The 15,807-nt window shown below is 44.3% G+C and overlaps 1 protein-coding gene across 1 annotated transcript in view; it reads right to left on the bottom strand.

Moving 5' to 3' along the window:
* The window catches only part of LOC309534720 (uncharacterized protein), a 97,137-nt gene that overhangs the window by 27,364 nt on the left and 53,966 nt on the right, over window positions 1–15,807 (bottom strand). The gene's annotated exons all lie outside the window — the stretch shown is intronic.

Below are 15,807 nucleotides of genomic sequence, written 5' to 3'. Positions count from 1 at the left end.
TTTTCACATTTCAAGAGAAGAGGAACGGCTTATGAGAAAGGTTTATCTTCTTAGCATTTACTTTGGGAATATGAAACCCAGCCAGTGTACAGTCCTTAGTTGTCACCCGGGGCACATTCAAAGGTATAATATTGCTTATTCTTTGAATTTCATGAACAGCAGCATTGGTATACGGCATTCTGTCCCTGTCATCCATCGCTGACTGGCGAGACTGGCCAATCACAGAATCTGTTTCCGCTTGGAGTTTTGCTGCAAATAAAAGAAAATCTCTGAATTTCTGGATAAATTGCCATATACAGCAAACCCCAACGCAGGGTTGTAGAAGTTGCTTCCGTTCCAGCAAGAAACAGATCCAGTGCTGAATGTAGAACGTTTTCTTCATGGAAATTGGGAACAGAATCCTCCTTAAAACAAAAATGCACCAGGGAGTTAAGCTGCCATTAAAAACACCATCCTGTCAGACCCACAAGTCAAGAGATCACTAGGGAATTCAGCGACTCTAATCCTGCATCTAGGAAGGTCAAGACAACAGTCCTGCGAATCACTGATGCTGGCATGAAGTTTGGGATTGTTCTGGTCAAGGACGCCAAAGCCCTAGAGGAGGTTTATTCAGACAACTGAGGCAATGGTTGGCCTTTACTACAATGATTCTTTTGGTCATGTCAACTGTTTGCTCTCACTCACCACTGACAAGTGGTAAAATCCCAGCAGTGAAAGAATGGAGAATTGTCTCCCCACAAAATACATGAGTTCATATTCATGCATATGCAGAAATGTATTTTTTCTAGAATAATAAACTCAATGGAAACATTGAAATGTGGTCAGCCATTATGGGCCACATGGTTATTTCTGGTTTTTAAAATTGTTTCACTGCCTTCTGCTACGATCATTATTATTCTGCTTGCCTACTTAATATGTTGGAAAGACTGCAAGGCATTTGAAAATGTGACCTGGACCTTGGCCACAGGCCCACTTGACATGAGTTCCAGCATGCTGCATCCCCACTTGGGTTCTGCTCACTATTAACATATTTCTCTTTGCTGTTTCATTTGCATAACATTTTTGCTATATTTTGTTGTTGTTGTTTGAATTTATATACTGCCCTATACCTGGAGGTCTATATGTTGGGCATCTGTGGACAGTGACCTCTGAACTGGACCTGTTTCACTTCCCAATGCCCTCCCTTTCCTAAATGGACACAATCACAGGGAAGCCTTAGCTCAGTGGTTTGCAACCAGAGCGCCATGGTACCCTAGGGTGCCTTGAATTATGGTTAAGAGTGCTGCGGGCAACACTAGTCTCTGTCCCTCTTTCCTTCCCTCCCTCCTCTGATGCCCTCTAGCATCTCTGCCTCCCAAAGGCTTGTGCGGCTGTTTGTTGCAGCAGCCCTGGTTACGAGCTCCGCGAGTGAATGTTCTGGGTGTGCTGGTTGTCAGGAGCTGAGGTGGCCACGGAACAAGGAAGCAAGTGGGTTAGGGAGCCCAGCCAGCCAGTCCTTGCTGTTGGGACAGACAAGTTCCAGGCCCCTGTGGGGCAGTGTGAGGAGGCACCTCTCTTTGGCACGGAGGTGGGGAAGCTCAGAGAAGAAGGAGGGCAGCAGTGGCTGCCTAGAGGACTCCCAAGGAGAGGGGAGAGGAGAGGAGGCTGAGGGAACACTCCACAAGGGAGGGTGCTCAAAAAAGGGTGAGAGGCTGCCAGCTCTGCAGGCAAGGGGTGACATAACTGGGCTCCTGAACCCCACAGGGTACCATGGAAAGAATGTAGTTGGTCAAGGCAGCTGTGGACCCAAAAATGGCTGTGAAAAAGATACTACCTGCTGCTTCCATACAGTGCTTAACGACAGCATATTATTCCATCACTACTAGGGATGGGGCAGAAAGTCAGCTCAGGTGCAATTTAATGCAATTTTAATTCATTCTCACTGCCTGAAACAATACATTAACTGAAGCATTATTGGATGTAGAAGTGTGGCAAACTGAACAACAGATAAATGAGGAACTAAATGAAAGAAAAACTCCCATATTCCTCCACCTCTAACAATTGCAGACCAATAATGACAAGCTGTTTGATGCACTACACGGCCAGACTCTGATTGCCACCCAACACTGAACTGTGAGCTGTTAATCTAGTTTTGCAGGTCTACATATATGACAAATCTTATTAGTTTACTTTTGTTTAAAGATGCAAGAAATGCAGGTGCTGTGGATTCATCGCTCTTTCTGCGGGAGTGAAGCCGCGCGGCTGTTATGGATGAGCGCCGACCTTTCTTCCTTCTACATTGGATTACAGACCAACTACTCGTGAGTAAGATTCACCTGAGATTGGATTACAAAATCTATGAATTTGGCTGAAAGCGGGAGACGAGAAAAAGGAAGTCCGTCTCCCGATGGTGCTTAGTGATCAAAGGCAAAGGATCTGACAGGCTGGAAGCAGTACAGAAGGGCTTTAAAACAAGAGAAACCATACGCTTAGAGAAGCTGGAAACTGAAAGGCAAGTTACTTTTATTTCTTTGGGACTGGCTCTATCTTTTTCTATGGGGACTTCCTCCTCTGCTAAACTTACTAAAAAATTTTAAAGACTTTAAAAACCCAAGCCCCGGACTTGCAGCGGGACAAAAGGCTGTTTTGCAGATACACTTACAAATTTGAAATGGATATTTAGAGGCATCACTGTTGGATACAATTTAACAACTGCACTTTGCACCTTTTAAGAGACTTGTGGCAACATTGTGAGAGCTCTGCTTGAGGGAAAAGGTCTTCTCCAAAGACTATTGTTAATTTATTTAATTGTAGGAACTTTAATGGCGACTGAAACTTTGTCTCTTCCTTCCTGAACTGTAACAGTACTCCCTCTAGTGGAGTTTGGGATTTACAATTTCCTGGGAACCAATTTTGCTTTGTCTCTCTGTGGTTTGGTTGTTTACTCCAAGGCCTGCTTTTCCCAGGAAAATTTTGACAGCCTGACCTTGAATCCAAAGACAGGTGGGGAATGAGCGACAGAGTAAAAACAAGAGCTGCGTCGAAGGCAGGGAAAGGCAAACTGACACAAACAACCCTATTTTCTCAGGGACGCAGATCTTCAGTCCCTGCCGTTTTGCAGACTGCACCCTCGCCAACAACTCTAGCTGAAGAAGCTGAACAATTAACAGGTGAGGATATGGCATCTGGAGGGTCTAACACTTTGTTAGAGGAAATGTTACAACAATTTGCAATTTTGAACAAAAAAGTGGATGACCAAACTGCAAAAATTGATTTAGCCACATCCTCAATTACCAAACTTTCAGAACAGGTGGCTAAGCACTCACAAGACATTGGAAATCTAAACGACGCAACATCTGAAAATCGAAAATTGGCGGAGGCTGCGAACCAAAAAGCAGAGGCCGCAGCAAAAGGAGTGGAGGAACTGAAAGGAGAGGTAAGACCTCTCCACAAACATATTACAGACCAGCAGGCCTACCTGTCTTTGGTGGAACTGCGAAATAAGGAAAATAATCTGAGATTACGCTCTATCCCAGAGATTGAGAAAGAGGACTTGATAGGTTTTCTAACAGCAGAATTCTCTAAATTCTGGGGTATTAATGAAGACACAGACTTTAAAATAACAACCGCATTTAGATTGGGAAGAGTCGTTGGAAAAGACAGGCCTAGAGACTGTTTGATCATCTTAAGGACTAAACAGGAGAGAGACAAGCTACTTGACCTACATTTTAACAAAGCGCTTGTGATACAGGACAGAAGAGCACAAATCTACAAGGACATCCCTAAGCAATTACTGGATCTCAGATCTAACTATACTGACCTAGCTGGACTTTTGAGAGGTAACGGAATACCATACAGGTGGGAGTTTCCACAAGGCCTTTCATTCAAATACAAAGGAAAGAAGATAAAAATCAAAACGAAAGAGGATAGCCAGAAGTTCCTACACGACAACGGAGAAGACTTGCAGAAAGGAGCAGCAGCTATTTGGCCACCACCAGAGTTCGGGAAAGAGCCACCACCTTCGGACCCGGACAAAAAAGAAGACACCCAATAAAGAGTAACAACAGATCGATACAGGATGTCTCTGCAGCTGTATAGTTGGAACATTAATGGCGCGAATTCCCCAGAAAAACGCAAAAGGATCTTCCATATTCTAAAGAAAGAAAATTTGGATATAATTTGTTTGCAAGAAACTCATGTGACCAGGTTACACAAGAAGGTGTTAATAAATAAAAGATTAGGCCAAGAATTTATTTCATCAGACAGAGTTAAAAAGAGAGGCGTGGTGATCTACGCCAAGGAGAACCTTTCACCAAAATTCTTGTTCAAAGATGAACAAGGAAGAATCCTGGCTATTGAAATATCGACCCAAGGAGAGAAAATATTGATATTAGGAATCTACGCACCAAATGAGGGGAAATCAGAATTTTACAAGAAGCTGCATGAGACATTACTGGACTATCTGGACTATTCTAACATCATTATGATGGGAGATATGAATGGGGTTGTCTCTACTTTTATGGATAAGTCACAGAACCAGAATTTGACCAAAGATGGAAGACTACCAAAAACCTTTTTTGAATTAACTGACAATATGGATTTAATTGATTTATGGAGGACGAGAAACCCCCTTGGTAAAGAAGGAACTTTCTTTTCTGAGGCCCATCTGTCATGGACAAGAATCGACCAAATTTGGACAACTAGAGGGCTGGCACCTAAGACTATAAAAATAGAAATCTGCCCAAAGACATGCTCCGACCATAACGCTTTGAAAATGGAAATGAGACTAACTACCGCCGATTCCTTCAGATGGAAAATGAATGACAACCTGCTAAGAGATCAAGAGATTGTAAAGAAGGCCCAAAAAGCTTTAAAGGACTATTTTGAAATTAACTTGAATACCTCGGTGGAAAAAAGAATAATCTGGGACGCGAGTAAAGCTGTTATGAGAGGGTTTCTGATACAACAGAATACGATCAAGAAAAAGTTCTGGAATGGTAAAAAGGATAAGATATTGGAGAAGATAAGAGATGGTGAGAAAAAATTAAGATTAAACCCAAAATCAAAGGAGACTTTAAGAGAAATTAAATTCCACCAGTCACAATATGCGAAACTGATTAATCAAGAAGTGGAATGGAAGATTAAACAAATGAAACAAAGATCTTTTGAGTCGGCGAATAAATGTGGGAAACTGCTAGCTTGGCAGTTGAAAAAGAGACAAAAATTAAATTATGTTACCAATCTAGAAGTTGAAGGAAAGAACATTCAGAAACCGGGAGAAATTAGAAAGTGTTTCCAGAAATATTTTAAAAAATTGTATACACAAGGATCCGAGGATGCGACTGAGATAGAACAATTTTTGAAAGAAAACGGCCTTCCAGAATTATCACAAGAAAAGAGATCAATCTTGAACTGTAAAATAACACAACAGGAAATTGAGGATGCCATTCAGAATACGCAGCTAGGCAAATCTCCAGGCCCTGATGGACTCACCTCCAAATACTATAAGACTTTAAAAGACTACTTGATACAACCATTAATGGAGGTTTGTAACCAGATTATGGGGGGAGGGAGGGCACCAGATACGTGGAAAGAAGCATTCATCACACTGATACCTAAAGTGGAAACTGAAAAGACTCAACTTAAGAACTACCGACCCATCTCACTCCTAAATGTGGATTACAAAATATTTGCGGATGTTCTAGCTAATAGATTTAAAAAAGTATTAAATGAAGTAATTCATAAGGACCAAGCAGGCTTTCTCCCAGGCAGACATTTGTTTGACAACACCAGGAACATTATCGATATTCTGGAACTTTTACAAACAAACATTAACACCAAAGCAGTGTTAATTTTTATTGATGCGGAGAAGGCCTTTGACAACATTTCTTGGAAATTTATGAAGAAAAACTTGGAAGGGATGGGAGTGGGAAGGGGGTTTGAGAATGGAATAGAGGCAATCTATTCGGAACAAAAAGCTAAGTTGATAGTGAACAATGTGGTGACAGAAGAACTTCATATTGAAAAAGGAACACGCCAGGGGTGCCCCCTATCCCCTCTGTTGTTTATCTCGGTTCTGGAGGTTTTGCTGAATATGATAAGGGAGGATCGGCAGGTACAAGGAATACGGGTCGGAGCGAAACAATATAAACTGAAAGCATTTGCAGATGACTTGGTTTTAACATTACAGGAGCCAGAACCTAGTACAAAAAGAGTTTTGGAATTGATTCAGAAATTTGGTCGGGTGGCGGGTTTTAAGTTGAACAAACAAAAAACTAAGGTGTTAGGGAAAAATTTGACGGCTATTGAAACAGAGGGGTTCCAGAGGGAAACAGAACTAAACATTGTTAAAAAAGTGAAATACCTGGGGGTTAATCTGTCTTCTAAGAATTTGAATCTATTCAAAGATAATTATGAAAAATGCTGGTCAGAGGTTAAAAAAGATTTGGAAACTTGGTCAAGACTGAAATTATCCTTGTTAGGCCGAATTGCAGTTATAAAAATGAACGTTTTGCCAAAAATGTTGTTTCTGTTTCAAGCCTTGCAGGTCGTGGACAGAGTGGAATGTTTTGGAAAGTGGCAGAGGGATATTTCTAGGTTCGTCTGGCAGGGCAAAAAGCCCCGAATAAAGTTTAAAATACTAACTGATGCAAAGGAGAGAGGGGGGTTTGCCCTGCCGGACTTAAGGTTATACTATGAAGCTGCGGCCTTCTGCTGGATGAAGGATTGGATCTTATTGGAAAACACTGATGTCCTAGATCTGGAAGGCTTTAACAATTCGTTAGGTTGGCATGCGTATTTGTGGTATGACAAGGGGAAAACATATGGAATGTTCAAAAACCATATTGTCAGGAAAGCAATATATATGGTCTGGAAAAAATACAAAGACTTATTGGAAACTAAAACTCCGAGGTGGATCTCACCAATAGAGGCCAAAGCTCGGAAAACAGCCAATATGGAGGCACATTGGCCGAAATATTGGGAAATAATAGAAAACATCGGAGGTAATTGGAGGTTGCAGAGCTTTGAAAAACTAAAGGATAAGGTGCAAAATTGGCTACACTATGCCCAAATTAATGAGGTTTTTAAGCTAGATAAAAAGGTAGGATTCCAGGTGGAAAGATCGAAACTTGAGACAGAGTTGCTAGAACCAAAGACCAAGGTATTATCGAGAATGTACAACTTGCTGCTTAAATGGAACACTCAGGATGAGACAGTTAAGTCAGCCATGATAAAATGGGCTCAAGACATTGGTTACAATATTATGTCCAAAGACTGGGAAAGGTTATGGACCACCGGTATGAAATTTACGGCATGTAATGCCTTGAAAGAAAACATTATGAAAATGGTATACCGGTGGTACATGACCCCAGTCAAACTTGCTAAGATATACCATTTGTCTGACAATAAATGTTGGAAATGTAAGGAGGCTGAAGGGACATTCTTTCACCTCTGGTGGACTTGTCCAAGATTGAAGGCCTTTTGGGAAATGATTTATAACGAGTTAAAAAAGGTGTTTAAGTACACCTTCCCCAAGAAACCAGAGGCCTTCCTTCTGGGCATTGTCGGCCAGAAGGTGTTAAAAAAGGATAGAACTTTTTTTATGTATGCTACAACAGCAGCAAGAATCCTTATTGCTAAGCATTGGAAGACCCAAGATTTGCCCACACTGGAGGACTGGCAGACGCAATTGATGAACTACATGGAACTGGCCGAGATGACTGCAAGGATCCGAGACCTGGGAGAAGAGGCAATGGAGGAGGACTGGAAAAAATTTAAAGACTATTTGCAGAAGTATTATAAGTTGTATGAAACATAAGACGTCGTATGATTGGGAACGTTAGCCCCAGCAATGAAATTTAATTATCTATGAAACTGACAATATTCATGAAAGAATCAAAGTTTAAACGGGTAAAAAGGATATTATGTTACATTTTTAGAGTAATTGGAGAATAAGAGATTTAAACTTAAATTGCAACTGAAAATGTAAAGAAACATATGAAATAAGGGTATAATTTGCTGGCAAATTTTATTATCAAGAATGCACTCATATGGGAGATGTGGGGAAGTCCAATGGAAATTTGAAATAAGTTGTCGAAATGGTTGAGATTTTCTGTTTTTTCTTTCTTTTTTTCTTTAGCTCTGTCTTTCTTTTTGTTTTCTCTGTAATTTGGAAAAAATGTAATAAAAATTATTATAAAAAAAAAAAAAAGATGCAAGAAATGCAAAAGTGAATTAAGATAAGGTTGCCACATTTTTTTCAATGAATCCGGGGACACTTTAAATACATACATACATACATACATACATACTACACGTTCAGGATGTTGATGCTGCAGTGATGGCAGTAGGAAGAAGAAGAAGAAGAGTTTGGATTTGATATCCCGCCTTTCACTCCCCTTCAGGAGTCTCAAAGCGGCTAACATTCTCCTTTCCCTTCCTCCCCCACAACAAACACTCTGTGAGGTGAGTGGGGCTGAGAGACTTCAGAGAAGTGTGACTGGCCCAAGGTCACCCAGCAGCTGCAAGTGGAGGAGCGTGGAATCAAACCCGGTTTCCCAGATTACGTGACTACCGCTCTTAACCACTACACCACACTGGCCGCCACCTTGACCTCAACCACCACGTTTCCCCTTCCTCCGATGCTTCTATCACCTTTCTCCATGAGCCTAGGCAGCCCCTGAGTTGTTGGTTCTTTCGTGGTGGGGTTGGGTGGGGAAGCGGTGCATGGTGGGTCAGGCATAGAAGGTGGAGAAGATGGAGAGCGGCAGCGGTGAGGCTCGGGCAGCGTGATGCCTCCATTCCCAACGGAGCAGCCCCAATCCCATTCCTACTTACGTGCAAGCAGGAGGGGGCAGGGATCCCTTAGCTGGGAAGGGAGGCTTCTCGTTGCCTAACTGAGAGATCCCTGCCCCCTCCTGCTTGCACGCAAGCTCTGATAGGCAGCGTGAAGCCTCCCTTCCCAGATGTTGGGAGGCTGCTCCTATAGGCTGCGTTTCCCGGGGACATTAGATGATATCTGGGGACATTCTGGGGATGGAATTTGTTGAGGGACTTATTCACAAATCTGGGGACTGTCCCTGGGAAATGGGGACATCTGGTAAGATGTATCAACATAACTATGTAATTGTATATTTGTATAATTGTATATCAACATAACTATGTAATTGTATTGTAAAACAGAACCACTGCCTGAATTGTCAAAACTATAAAGTGTGGTGTAGTGGTTAAGAGCGGTAGTCTCGTAATCTGGGGAACCGGGTTCGCGTCTCCGCTCCTCCACATGCAGCTGCTGGGTGACCTTGGGCCAGTCACACTTCTCTGAAGTCTCTCAGAGTGTTTGTTGTGGGGGAGGAAGGGAAAGGAGAATGTTAGCTGCTTTGAGATTCCTTAAAGGGAGTGAAAGGCGGGATATGAAATCCAAACTCTTCCAAAGTGCAGATGCATGTGTAGATTGGGGACTCCACACAACATAGCTTTTTTCCCCAGTTTAGACCTCTGAATCTCCCTTACAGTTTACTGCAATTTTGTCCAGGTTCTTCTCCCTGATCTTTCTTGCCGCCAGCCCAAAAATGCCACATTATGTGTCACTGGAGTTTTAGTATCACTGAGCAGCCCTAGAACCCGAATGGAGATGGAGGAAGAAAATATAATATCCTATCTAATATATTATATTATTAATTTGTTGGCAGGCTGGAGGGAGAGGGAGAAAGAAATATGGAAGAAGGAAGCTTTGATTGCTGTCAAATGGTTTCCAGGAGCTGTAAGTGGACAGTCCCCCTCCATCTTCCACCTGCAATCTATTCACAAGAGTTGCTGCTTATTTGCATGTAGTAACTTAGCCTAGTCTACCACACAAAGCTGTTGCAAAGATAAAGGGGGAGTGAAGGTAGGGCAATGTACAACAACACATACATGCACACCCACAATATTCTGCCAGCCATAGAAAGCAAATGGCAGTTGTGGACACAGGTTTGTTACAAATAGCTGTTAGGTGGTGAGTGGGGCCAAAATCTGGCACCCTCCAATAGATTTTCTCAATTTTGCGCCCACTTGGCTGGGCATTTTATAGGGAGAAATGTCCCACACCATCCTAAAGGCCTTTCCTCTATCCATACCTTTTGTGCTGAAATCTGAGGCTTCTTAAAATCCAGATGTAGTGTGCTACCCAGAAAGGGAAGAGGCCTGGGCCCTGGGGGGTAATTCCTTGGGCGAATCTGTTTCTTATAATCAGCAATAAGTAGAAATGTTGCCAGAAACACCAGAACAACCTGCAGGGACAAGGCCTCCCAGAGGTCAGAGAGCAGCTGGAGCAACATCTTCAAACCCTTCTAGGTGTTCTTATGTCAGCCCAGACGGTATTGTGTCAAGGGAAACTTTATGCGGCTCCAGCTACAGCAGCCACACCCGCCCTCTTGGCTAAAGTTCCTGAAATAAGGGCAAAGTTTGCATATATTATATATCACGCCCACAAAGAGGCAGGAAGGAGATGACTTAATCACTCACTGTACCAAGGGGGGAGGGGAAGAGAGTGGAGAACAGCCGCTTTCTGAATTAGAATATTTCCTTCCTGTTTTCACTTTTGTGAAACAGTAAAGGATACTTTCCTTCATGACATTTCTAAGGGGTTTTCTGCCACTACAAATCAAAGAACTGTCCATAAAGAAATTTAAAACGTTTACTATGGAGGATGTCTTCTGTTCCTGACATGTTTGGACAAGTGGTAGTTTCAGCAGCTCTGCCCGCTGCCTGAGGAGCCAGAGAAGTCAACCTGCTTGCCTTCTGTTCAGTATTGCATACGTTAGATTTTGCTTTGGCAACAGACTGACCAGCACCTCTCCAGATGTTTTTGGTCTCCAACTCCCAACAGCTCTAGGTTGTATGGTCAACAGTCAGGGATCAATGGAGAGCCCTCTGTTACTAAGATAGTTTTAGCCAGTAGCAGACCATGTAGAAGGGGAAAATTTTGTGCAATGCAAATCCATTGCCAGGAGCTCTGGATTGGCTCCATCAGTGTGTTTACAGCACACCAACATCACCGTCATGTTCTACTCTTAGCCAAGCCATGATCTTTTAGCCTTGGTTCCCCATCTTAAATACAAATACTTAAATACTAAAACTGATGATAATCAGGTGGCCAGGTGGAATTGTGTCTACAGTGGAGCTGAATGGCAAGTCCTTATTCCTGCCTCTGTGCACGTGGAGGATCAATGGCTGCAAGCTACAACACCATGGACTTCTGCTGGGGGAGGTCAAGTATGAAAGCACCCAGTCGCTAAAATGTTGCTGTGGAAACCAGAGGCTCCCACCTTTTGGGGCCCAGGGGTACTTCTGAAACTATTGTGGGGACCAGGAAATACCTATTTCACAGAAGGAATAATAGTGATGGTCAGAAAAATTCCTTCCCCAGAACAAAACAACAAAATAACTTTCATTATTATTCATCTTCTTGTGACAAGGTGGACAATAAGTTCATTGTTCTTTAAAACCCAGTTTGAATTGTTAGTTTCAGTACTGCCAAACCTGGGGTAAGCAGCACATCCTGTTGCATTATTTGAGAGATTTCTATAAGCTCCTTCTCCCCAAAACCCACATGTATCAATACATGCCCACCTGGTAACACCCACCAACAGATGGGGGAGGAAACTGATGCAGTGTGGGTCAAATACCTGGGTGTCAAATACCAGCTGTGCAATACTTTCAAAGATAATTCCCTCACAGAAGCAAAGACTGATTTATAAGGCAATTTCCACCACAAAACCTCCCAGTCTCGATCACTGAGCGAAAGCTGGATATTTTGTTCCCAGCACAACTTCTAACCAGCAGGTGACATCCAATATAATTTTAGAAAGAACTGAGAGTGAGCCTTTATTATTCAATAATAGTTGTTCAAAGGCCTTAAGACTCCATGTTCCTTCTCCCAAAGAACACCACAGGAGAGATTGGTTCAGGCCAAGCACACATCAAGCCCAAGACTCCCAAAGAACTGCAGGCACAATATCCCCAGGAAATTTCTGCTTGAATGTTTTCAATTGGACACAATAGTACTGATGGAAAGGGAGCATGCATCTTCTGACATTCTCCTCTGCCCCTGCCCCTGTGAGTATCAGCAATATGTGCTCCCTGACAGCCAAATTGACACTTTTAACTATTTTCATGGAAAACACTTTGCAGACTCAGTTTTCACCTTGTTATCCATCATGTTTATTAAAGAACAACAAAATTGTTTTTGGAAAATAATAAAACCTAGGGAATATTCATTGTCCACCATACAACTCAAGAGTTCTATGCTTAACCCACCAATTTTACTATATTTAGAAGCACATTTAAACTCTGGCCTTGGGGTTTGGCCCAACAATACAGAACAGAGATAATCTCAAGGTCATGGGTTTGAGCCCCACATTCCGTGAAAGATAGGAGGGTTGACCATAAAAATTGCCCCTACTTTTCTCAGACATTTTGCCAATTCAGCAAAAATCTGCCCAGACATCATTTTGCAACCCAATTCCTAGATGTGTCCGGAAAAACCCAGATATATGGCAGCCCTAGATGTTGATAATAATAATAATAATAATAATAATAATAATAATAATAATAATAATAATAATAATTTATTATTTATACCCAGCCCATCTGGCTGGGTTTTCCCAGCCACTCTGGGCGGCTTCCAACTGAATATTAAAAACAGTACAGCACCAGACATTAAAAACTTCCCTAAAAAGGGCTGCCTACAGTTGTCTTTTAAAAGTAAAATAGTTGTTTATTACTTTGACATCTGCTGGGAGGGCGTTCCACAGGGCAGGCGCCACTACCGAGAAGGCCCTCTGCCTGGTTCCCTGTAACCTTACCTCTTGCAATGAGGGAACCACCAGAAGGCCCTCAGCGCTGGATCTCAGCTGAATGATGGGGGTGGAGACGCTCCTTCAGGTTTACAGGACCGAGGCCGTTTAGGGCTTTAAAGGTCAGCACCAACACTTTGAATTGTGCTTGGAAACGTACTGGGAGCCAATGCAGATCTCTCAGAACCAGTGTTATGTGGTCCCGGCAGCCACTCCCAGTCACCAGTCTAGCTGCCGCATTCTGGATTAATTGCAGTTTCCAGGTCACCTTCAAAGGTAGCCCCACATAGAGCACATTGCAGTAGTCCAAGCGGGAGATAACTAGAGCATGCACCACTCTGGCAAGACAGTCCGCGGGCAGGTAGGGTCTTAGCCTGGTACCAGGTGGAGCTGGTAGACAGCTGCCCTGGACACAGAATTAATCTGTGCCTCCGTGGACAGCTGTGAGTCCAAAATGACTCCCAGGCTGCGCACCTGGTCCTTCAGGGGCACAGTTACCCCATTCAGGACCAGGGAATCCCCCACACCCGCCTGCCCCCCCAAAACAGTACTTCTGTCTTGTCAGGATTCAGCCTCAATCTGTTAGCCGCCATCCATCCTCCAACAGCCTCCAGGCACTCACACAGGACCTTCACCACCTTCACTGGTTCTGATTTAAAGGAGAGGTAGAGCTGGGTGTCATCTGCATACTGATGAACACCTAGCCCAAACCCCCTGATGATCTCTCCCAGCGGCTTCATATAGATATTAAAAAGCATGGGGGAGAGGACGGAACCCTGAGGCACCCCACAAGTGAGAGCCCAGGGGTCTGAACACTCATCCCCCCCCACCACTTTCTGGACACGGCCCAGGAGAAAGGAGCGAAACCACCGTATAACAGTGCCCCCAGCTCCCAGCCTCTCTAGACTGTCCAGAAGGATCTTATGGTCGATGGTGTCAAAGGCCGCAGAGATCCAGCAGAACTAGGAAACAGCTTTCACCTTTGTCCCTAGCCCGCCGGAGATCATCAACCAACGCGACCAAGGCAGTTTCAGTCCCATGGTGAGGCCTGAATCCTGATTGGAAGGGATCCAAATGGTCCGCATCCTCCAGGCGTGCTTGGAGTTGTTTGGCAACCACCCGCTCAATCACCTTGCCCAAGAATGGTAAATTTGAGACTGGGCAATAGTTGGCCAAATTGGCTGGGTCTAAAGATGTTTTTTTAAGAAGCAGTATAATGACCGCCTCTTTCAGCGGGTCTGGGAAGGCTCCCTCGCAGAGGGAAGCATTCACCACCCCGCAGAGCCCATCGCCCAGCCCTTCCCGGCTCGCTTTTATCAGCCAGGATGGGCAAAGATCAAGGAAACAGGTGGTTGGTTTCACTTATCCAAGCAGCCTGTCCACATCCTCGGAGGTAACAGATTGGAATGGATCCCATGTAACAGGACTAGACAGAACTCTAGCACTCTCCCGCCCTGGCACTGCTCCCATGGTGGAGTCTACCTCCTTCTGAATCTGGCGGGGGCGGACCATCCAAATCGGTCCCCACCTCCCTGCAGAGGGGAAGGGTTGCAGAGAAGTCCAGTTGCACCAGGAAGTGATCTGACCATGGCACTTCTTTTGTTTCGCTTTTAGCTAATGTCAGATCACCAACATCCGTAGAGGTAAACACCAAGTCTAAGGCTATGAGTTGGGCCAAACTTATTCAGGGACAGCCCCATGGAGGCCATGCTTTCCACGAAGTCCCGAGCGGCCCCTTGTAAGGTCGTGTCGGCATGGATGTTAAAATCCCCCAGGACAACCAAGCTAGGTGTCTCCAGGAGCATATCCGCCACGACCTGAAGCAGCTCGGGCAGGGAATCCTTGGTGCAGCGGGGAGGTCGGTACACCAATAGGAATCCTGTACTGCCCCTATCGCCCAACTTCCAGAACATGCACTCAGAGAATTGGGTCTTCCCAATAGGACGCCTGGTGCAGACTAATGACTTCCTAAAAATCACTGCAACCCCCCCCTCCCCGCCCACATGACCTGGGTTGCTGTGCGTAAGAGAAACCTGGTGGGCAAGCAGCGGCAAGGACAGGCCCATCTGCTTCATCCAACCAGGTCTCTGTCACACATGCCAGGTCAAATCCTCCATCCACAATCAGGTCGTGGATGGCAGTGGTTTTATTCATCATTGACCTGGCATTGCACAGCAACACTTTCAGGTCATGTGGGTTTCCCTTGCTGATTCCAGTATCCTTCCGGTCAGGACCAGACCTGGAGGCAGGGATAGTCCTCAAACAACGACTAAACCTGCCTCCTCGGTAATGACATGGTCTGGTCTTAGCGTAACTCCTCCTCCTGCCTGTGATCACTGAAATTGGGTGTCCCAATACATTCCCCCCTGTGGAACCTGCCCCAGCCATTCTATTGGCTGAGGCCCACTCCCAGGCAGCCCTGACCCTTCCCCTTAAAAGGCAAAATACAAACAATATAATAACTTAACAGAATAATAAAAATAGAAGCACAGCAAGAAACAATAATACTAAAATTAAACTACTCCCCACCCTGACTAAATACTTAACCAACTGCAAGCAGAAATAAAATTATAAAATATTATAAAAAACAACCACCACCATTTAAGGTGCAGCAAATTAAAAGCACTTAAAACATTTAAAACCATTTTGTCACTTGCTGCAGGTAGCTGCTCAGGCCTCTAAACTGTAGTGATGAGTGCAGGCCCCGCCCCCTAGGCCAGATGGAATTAGCAGGAGAGGGAGCGGTCCACCCAGCCCTCACGCAGGCAGCAACAGCAGCAGTGTCCTGGAGGCCTTGATGGAGGCCCTCAAGCTGTGGCAGTGAGTGCAGGCCCTGCCCCCTAGGCCAGATGGAGTTAGCAGGAAAGGGAGCGGTCCACCCAGCCTTCACCAGAGCAGCAACAGCAGCAATATAATAATATTGAAAATAGTGGGATGGGGGATAGACCGCCTGACCAAGAAGTGGGGGGATAGAATTTGGATCCTCACC

This window comes from Podarcis vaucheri, assembly GCF_965113315.1.
Source record: "Podarcis vaucheri genome assembly, chromosome: 6".
Taxonomy (NCBI): Eukaryota; Metazoa; Chordata; class Lepidosauria; order Squamata; family Lacertidae; genus Podarcis; species Podarcis vaucheri.
Note: the sequence above shows the minus strand (reverse complement) of the source record. Positions and strands in the feature narration are given on the sequence as shown.